Genomic DNA, 7,156 nt, shown 5'->3' on the forward strand with positions numbered 1-7,156 from the left:
ACTAGCCTTGGGATATTTGTAGTACCTGTTAAATAATTTGTATTTTGTCAGAATCCTTGATCAAGTAAGTCCATGTATAATATGTTATCAGCATTTCCCTAGTCTGCAAGTCTTGTTACTTTTATCAAAAAGGAAAATGAGGTTAGGAAAAAGAAGAAAATAAGGGGTCTCTTAAAATCCAATGTAGGTGTAGCTAGATGGCACAGTGGATAGAGCATTGGCCCTGGAGTCAGGAGTACCTGAGTTCAAATCCGGCCTCAGACACCTAATAATTACCTGTGTGGCCTTGGGCAAGCCATTTATCTCCATTTGCCTTGCAAAAACCTAAAAAAAAATTAAAACAATCTAAATCTTAGCAATCACTGATTTTATTTCTAAATGTTCATAAATCATCTCTTTAACAATGCAGTCTATAATTTTGTCAAAAGTTAAACTCTGGGATATAGGTTAAAAGAGCTGTTATCCTTTTTTCTTTTTAGAAATCAAGATGTTTATTTCCAATCTTCCCTTTTTCTAGTTTTTTGTTATTTAGCTGTCATGTCTGACTCTAAATGATCCCTTTTGGGGGTTTTCTTGGCAAAGATACTGGAGTGGTATTTTTCCTTCTCATTTTACAGGTGAGGAAACTGAGGCAAATGGTTAAATGATTTGCTCAATGTCACACAGCATTTAAGTATCTGAAGTTGAATTTAAAACTCAGGTCTTCTGGACTCCATGTCTGGCATTCTATTCATTGAATCATTTAGCTGCTGTTAAACTGAGGCAGATGTCAACTCAAGTCTTTCTGACTACAGTACTGTTTGGGTGCTACAGTGGATAGAGTACCAGGTCTGGAGGCAGGAAGACCTAAGTTTAAAACCAGCTTTGGACACTTGCTGGTTTGTGACTCTGAGCAAGTTTCATCCTAATTGCCTCAGTTTCCTCATCTGTAAAAAAGAATATAAAATAGTAACTGTCTCCCAGGGTGGTTGTGATTCTCAAATGAAAGACTAATTGTTATGTAAGCACATAACAATAGTCCTAGTCTCTGGCACAGTGTAGGCACTATATTAATGTTGACATTATTTTCTATGATTTTTCAAAGATCACTGATAGTGACTTAGTAAGCATATCCACCTATGACATGAACTCAGTGAAGGCAACTAGGTGCTCTCTTACCTTCTTGTTTATTTCATTTCAACTCTATCATTTTTCCTCCTTTCAGTTAGCATTCTCCTTCACAAAAGTAATAGAAACACAGCAAGAGCTGAATAGCCCTGCTTTCATTCATTCTATTGACCATTATTCCATTTTCCCTAATCAAGGTTCTGTAACTGCTGGTCTTATTCATGGTCTCAATCAAAATTTTAAAAATAACTATTAAGGGTGTACTATGGGCATCTTCTTATGTTCTGGGATGTAGAGCAGGAAAATTGTTTGGGTTCTATACAGAGGGCTCCCTCTTGTAGTCTACTGGAGAGAAAAAACATGCAAAACACACAGTAAAATATGTTGAGCATGGGGGTGATGATCAGCCTTGATGGACTTGCTCATTCCATCAGTGCAACAACCAGGGACAATTTTGGGCTGTCTGCAATGGAGAATACCATCTGTATCCAGATAAAGACCGTGGAGTTTGAACAGAGTTCAAGGACTATTCCCTTTAATTTAGGGGGGGAAAAACATATCTTAATGTCGGATCTTGTAATCTCTTATACTTTTTGTTTCTTCCTTAAGGATATGATTTCTCTCTCATCACACTCAATTGGATCAATGTAAATATGGAAACAAAGACTGACAAATTGCTTTCTGTGGGGGGGTGGGGGAAGGGAAGTAAGATGGGGGGAAAATTGTAAAACTCAAAATAAAATCTTTAATAAAAAAAAGAAACCTAAAAAAATAAAATAAAAATATTGAGGCAGAGAAGAGAGTCAGACTCAGGAAATTTGGGAAGAAAATTGAAGACTTTGAACTACATATCAATGAAGATTTCATGGAGGCTCTACCTGCACTGTGCACCAAAGGAAAGAATTTAATAAGTGGAGGGAGATAAGAGAGGATGCATTCAAGGCCCCAGAGTCATCTCGTAGCTACCTTAGGGGTGGGTAATGGGAGCTTCAGATTGGAGAACTTTGAGGGGTCTAAGGTGGCATCCAATGAAATAAGGCTAGAAGGAAAGATGAGAGGTGTGAGGGAGGGGCTGTAAATGCCAGCCTATGGGGTTTTGGATCAAGGGGATCAGACTTGTGTGTGTTGGGGAGATGAGACTAGAAAGAAGAAAACTGGCATCAGATCAGTTGGTTTCTAAGAGGGAATAATGTGAAGTTGTAAACCTAGGTAACGAAGAGGGTAACGGTGATACAGAAAGAAATAGGAAAGTTTCAGCAGAGCTCCAAAAGCTTTTGGTTGTGTCCAGTATTTGCTGTCAGCTCCTTCCGGCTTCAAGCACTCTCCATACTGTTATGGAATCAGGTCACCTCTCTGTTTATCTTCCACCTTTCAGTCATGTCTTAACTTTTCTTAACCCTCACTGCCTATGGGGTTTTCTTGGCAAAGATAACTGGAGTGGTTTGCCATTTCCTTTTCCAATGAATGAAGATCAACAGGTTAAGGGACTTTTTGCCCATCGCCACAAAGTTGGGAAGCGATTGAGGCCACATTTGATCTCCAATCTTCCTGACTGCAGGTTGGGCTCTCTCTCCACTGACTTTTCTGTTATTTGCTGTCATTGTGCAGCCAACTTAGTGTCTACAGAACAATCTTCATTTCTGTGTGTGTGTGTATGTGTGTGTGTGTGTGTGTGTGTGATTTCTCTGCTCATGAGTTTTGAATTTTTATTTTAAAGCAGTAACTTAGCATACTAAATAAAGAGCTAATCTTGGAGCCAGATGACTTATTGAGTGATTTTTTTGGTCATGTACAACTTTTCATGACCCCATTTGAGGTTTTTTTTGGCAAAGATACAAGACTGGTTTGCCATTTCCTGCTCCAGCCCGATTTTTGAGACAGAAGTAGAGGGTCGAGTGAATTGCCCAGAGTGATGGCTGTTATATGTCTGAGGCTGGATTTGAACTCATGAAGATGAGTCTTCTGACTCAAAGGCTGGTACTCCATCCCCTGTACTACCTAGTTGCCTTCCAGGGACCAGCTCTTTTCCCAAATCTCTTTTAATAATCAAGTACTGGAATCAAGGGGGGAAAAAAGTCAATCCATTGGCTATGTCTGTTTTCGTCATTCCTACTGTCTGTCACCTCTCTGTGAAGAGTTGGAGGCTTCACCATCAAGTGCTCTAAAGACATGATTATTCACTACATTGATCCAAGTTCTGAATTACTGTTACTGATCCAAGTATAATTTTCCTTTGCTTTACTGCAGTCATGTTTTTAATTATAATTCCTGGTTATCCAAGTCTTTCCAAGTTCCTCTGAATTTTTTATATTTGTAATTTTTGAACAGCACAATTCATTGCATTCATTATCACAATTTATTTTCCAGTTTTTTGGAGACTCACTTTCTTTACATTTCTTTGCAACTAGAGAAGTTCTGCCATAAAATTTTTATATGTGTCCCCCTCTGCCTTTAACCTTCTTGTGGTCTATATCTAGTACTGCTATCATGGAGTGAAATGGCATATTCAATACAGTACCTTTTTTTGGCATATTTCCAAATTGCCATCTCGAATGAGTGAATCAATATACAGTTCTACCAGTCATTCATTAGTGTGCTTCTCTTTCTACAGCCCCCGAGATATTTTTCACCCTTTAGCATTTTTGCCAACCTAATGAGGTGAAATTTCAGTTTGGTTTTAATTTGTACTTCTTTTATTAGTAATAATTTGGAGTATTATTTTACATGATGATGTCTTAGATTTCCTCTTTTCAAAATTGCCTGTCCACATCTTTTGACCACTTACTTGTTGGGGGAATAATCCCTATCCATCTTAAATATTAATTAATTAGAGATCTATCAAAGATAATTGTTATAAAAGTTTTTTTCCAGATAAACTCTCTTCCATTTCTAGCTATATCAATTTTGTCTGTATAAAAGCTTTTCAATTTTCTTCAACCAAAATTGTTCATTTTATTGTCTGTGAGCAAAGAATTCTTCTCTGCCATAGTTGTAAAGGTACTTCCATTCCTCTTTTTTCAAATTTTTTTAATGATGTCACCTTTGATATGTAGGTAATTCATCCTTTGGGAATTTATTATTACTTCTCTGTTCATATTCATCTACATCCAAATGTTCTCTATGCTAGTTTATGGGTTTTTTTTCATAAATAATGATTTTTTTCATTTTTGAATTATATTTTATTGTCATCCTTTGTTTATGTCACCAACAATTTACCTTTTCCTTCATTGCAAAACATTTTAATATAGAATACTATTATTCCATAGTTCCATTAATCTAAGGCAGTGGTTCCTAAACTTTTTGTTTGAGTTATACTGTTATAAATTATTAGGGATACTTTACAAATGTTTTGTGTATGGATGTTATATCTACCAAAACTTACTGTATTAGAAGTTAAAGCATTTTAGTATATTTATAAAAAGAGTTTTGACTATACAGACCCCCTGAGTTTAGGGGACCATATTTTGAAAATTGTTGATCTAAGATAAAAAAAATTAACCATATTCTAGCCATGAGTCATACTCCACCTAGTCTCACTGTTGATTTATAAAAGCATATTTACCATTATTACTATCTCTAATTAATTTTGTTTGTTATGTATATTTATTATGTATATAGATACCTGGATCCATGTAGTTGTTTGATTTTTTTCCTGGGTATTGTTCTGATAATTACTAACCCTCTTTACTGATTCTTCCTATGTTACCTACTTTTCTCTCTTCATACAATACTGGCAAGGTGAATATATATAAGCAATCTTCTCCCTTGTTTTCCAGTTAGTTTGTAGCCAGTTCATGATTCTCTAGGCCATTTTTAAAAATCTACTTTATTATTTAGGATACATTTTACAGCCCTTGAAGTTTTACAAAGTGTTTTCCTTATAACAATTATTTAAATCATAAATACCATTATTGTTCCTATTTTACTGATAGGGAAACTGAGAATAATTGAGAAGTCCATGGTAAATGGAAAAACTGGGATTTAGGTTTAGGTCTGACTACCAAGTCAGGCTCAGTTCCCCTACATATGCTGCCCTTCATTCGTGGACAACAGTTCATCAATTCTCTATCTTAAGCTGTGGTCAAGAAGTCCAGATCCTATTTACAAATACCACCTTCCCAAATCAGCTGTTCTGTTGTCAAGCCCCTACCTCTAGTCAGCAGCAGTTGTGAAAATATTCCCTGTACTCCTCATATCATTGAGGTTCCCCCCCCCCCAAAGACTTTCATCCACTGTGTCATAGATTTCATTTTTTGCATCATGTCCCCTTGTGAGTCACTGGAAGTGACCAGTGACCATCAAGTTTAACAAGTCCCAGGACATTATTCTCTGATCCACACCTAATGGGAAGACTGTATCCCACTACTGTTAGTGTCAGAATGACTTCTTAGCACTCTGGGCTCCCCCTGTTAAGAATTGGGAACCACTCTTACTCATCATTCCTTCTGACCAGCATCAAATGAGCTTTCTCATTCCTGGTAGATGACCATAAACATTCCTGGGAGCATTTTTTTGTCTGGAGAAAAGGCCCCTGTTAGCTCCCAAAGTTTAGAGGAGATCTTTCTTCTTATTTTCTTTGTGCCATTTCTTCTACTTTCTAACCCTTAAGAAAGGTTAGGATCTCCCTTCCCTGCTTCTTATCCTTTCTTCCCAAGATATTGTCTGTGGGTACAATTTATCTTATTTAAAAATGTATTTTACTGAAATCCTTGTTTTCTTTCAAGTACTTTATTTAAGGAGCACTTCCTGCTGATTTGGAATAGAGGCATCCTTCCATCCTTGCACCAATTCTGGTAGGCAAACGATATTTTTTACATATGTGGCTTTTTCTTGGTAGTGCTAGAAACATAGTGTACTTTCTACATGTAAGTGGAAAATTTTCTTCCCTTCCTTACTAGCTAGACTGAAACACTCAGTTCTCTATTACCCTTTGCCAACTTATGTGGCCAATATCCAGAGGCTGCTACAGGAGGTTCCTGAAACTTTAAAATTTCAAAAAGTGGGGTGGCTAGGTGGCGTAGTGGATAAAGCACCGGCCTTGGAGTCAGGAGTACCTGGGTTCAAATCCGGTCTCAGACACTTAATAATTACTTAGCTGTGTGGCCTTGGGCAAGCCACTTAACCCCATTTGCCCTGCAAAAATCTAAAAAACAAAAAAACAACAACAAAAAAATTTCAAAAAGCTTTATCAACTTTTTTTTTCTGGGTCTCTCCCTATCTTTCAATGTGTCCTCATGTTCATCAGCATTTAGGTTCTTGCCAAAGTCCTTTGGCAAACAGAAACTGCTTTCATTGATTCTTATATTATGAGCTGGAAGAGACTGGAGGGGTCATTTTTTAGATGAAGAGACTGACAGTCATAGAGTTATCCTGGTCTTCCGATTCCATGCCTTTGCACTGCCATGCTGTCTCTCAGAGAAATCAAGCCTTTAAGCTACTTCTTGTCTCTTCTCTTATCTCCTCTTTGAGGTATCTTGAGGATATGAGGGTTAGGAAGACTCCCTTCTCAGGTGCAAGGGGGCCTTCTGACCCTTTTCCAGGGTTTCTCATTCATCTTTGGTGTCTGTTTAGTACTTGGCTCTCACCTGTGCCTCCAAGGAGCTGTGGCAGGTACAGTGGACACCCCTGGTGGCCCGTCTTGGCAGATAGGCTAAACCAGATTGAGGGTAGTAGCCCATCAGCGAATTAGGGGGTGTGAACATTTCCTTGACTAAATGGGCAGAGAACAATTTGTTCCAAGGACCATGATGAGTGCTGAGCACTCAATCGTGCATTGCATTACTTAGGGGCACCTTTTGTCTTGCCACTGGACTTCAGTGACTCTAGGAGAAAGAGAGAGAGGTTGAAGACTTTGTCCAAGTCTGTCTCACTTAATTCCAGCTTACCATGAGTTAAGATATCACTCCACGATGTCCCTGGTCCTTTTCAAAAACACAGGGCAATACAACTATGATTTCAATTATCTACATAAATTCTATGATTCTCATTGTGTTCCTTAGGACAGCTATGAAGCTATTTTTTCTGGTTTTGGATTTACATAGTTCCTCTC

This window comes from Macrotis lagotis, chromosome 1 (assembly GCF_037893015.1).
Source record: "Macrotis lagotis isolate mMagLag1 chromosome 1, bilby.v1.9.chrom.fasta, whole genome shotgun sequence".
Classification (NCBI taxonomy): Eukaryota; Metazoa; Chordata; class Mammalia; order Peramelemorphia; family Peramelidae; genus Macrotis; species Macrotis lagotis.